The following is a 1306-nucleotide window of genomic DNA, read 5'->3' as shown; positions in this document are numbered from 1 at the left end:
AAGGGCGGAGGTAGTGGCAGCGCAGAGAAATGATACTAGCTGTTAGGAAGCTTAACCATAGACAGTACAACAGGAGTGTGTAGTCCCTGACTTTGAAAATGCAGTAGAAAAATGGGGACTCTTGATCACTTACTGCTCTATTGCTAAAATATATTGGTACAAGACATGCAGAGCAATCAACAGAATAACTAGAATCAACGTGAACTTTGAACCTGCCCTTGCTAAAATATCTAATGACTTATTCATAGTGGGAAGGAACTTTATTCTCACTCTTGCAGCATTTGACATTATTTTTGTTCTTTACAGTCTCGGATTTCAGGATATAATCATTGTGTACTATTCCTCCTATTTCCAATCCCCATTTTGTGTTCCTGTTAGTTGTCATGTGTTTTCACTGCTTTTTGGTGTTTCACAGGGCTCATCCTTATCTTAGGCCCTTTATTCTTTTCCTTGGATAATCTCCCATTTGGCCAGCTGGTTTACTCTTCTGATTTAAATGATCATATAAATGCTAATTATATTCAGTTTTTTTCCTGCTTCAGTGTTGTCTTCTGTACTTGCTAATATTACTAACTCAGCCTTCCCCAATCTGGTGCCCTCTGTATGTGTCGCAACACTGTGTAGAATACACTCCTGAAGATTGTTTTGAACAAATACACTCTCCCAGGAAGCTTGTCTATTTATGAGCACACCACATCTTACAATTTCCTATCTATTCTACTGGGAAATTGAGATTATTCCATCCAAACTTGCAGTTATTTAAAAAAAGAAAGAAAAAGAATATCATTGGCATCATTTCAAAGACATGTGAAAAGGTTGTTATTGTCCCCGGCACTTGGGACTTAAAGAAACAAAATAAAAATTCTAGTTAATTATTTATATGCCACTCCTATCAGGACTAGAGGCTGTCTCAAGGCGGTTTACATTACAATCAATGAGTTTTATAAATCTATTTAAGACATAAAACATTAATATATACATAATATAATACATAAAAGCAACAGCAGTTAAAAATTGTGGACCAACAGCCTTATTCAGTTAAAAATAGTCTGGAAAGGCCAATTTTATTAATTACATTTAATTACAATTATAATTACATGATAAAATAAAATACAAAAGTGTGACAGTTTAAAATTACAGTATAAAATAAAAATAAAACCTTGCAACAGTGCAAAGACTTAAAATGCAGTATAAATAAATAAACGAAAGCCAAGTCTTTAAGACCTGCTTAAAAACCAGCAAAGTGGGGGCCAAATGCACATCCCAGGAGAGGAAATTCCACTGGGATGGGGCCACCACTGAAGAG

This window comes from Heloderma suspectum, chromosome 4 (assembly GCF_057233095.1).
Source record: "Heloderma suspectum isolate Gila_16-S chromosome 4, 16-S_ref, whole genome shotgun sequence".
Classification (NCBI taxonomy): domain Eukaryota; kingdom Metazoa; phylum Chordata; class Lepidosauria; order Squamata; family Helodermatidae; genus Heloderma; species Heloderma suspectum.
This window is presented reverse-complemented; position numbering follows the sequence as displayed.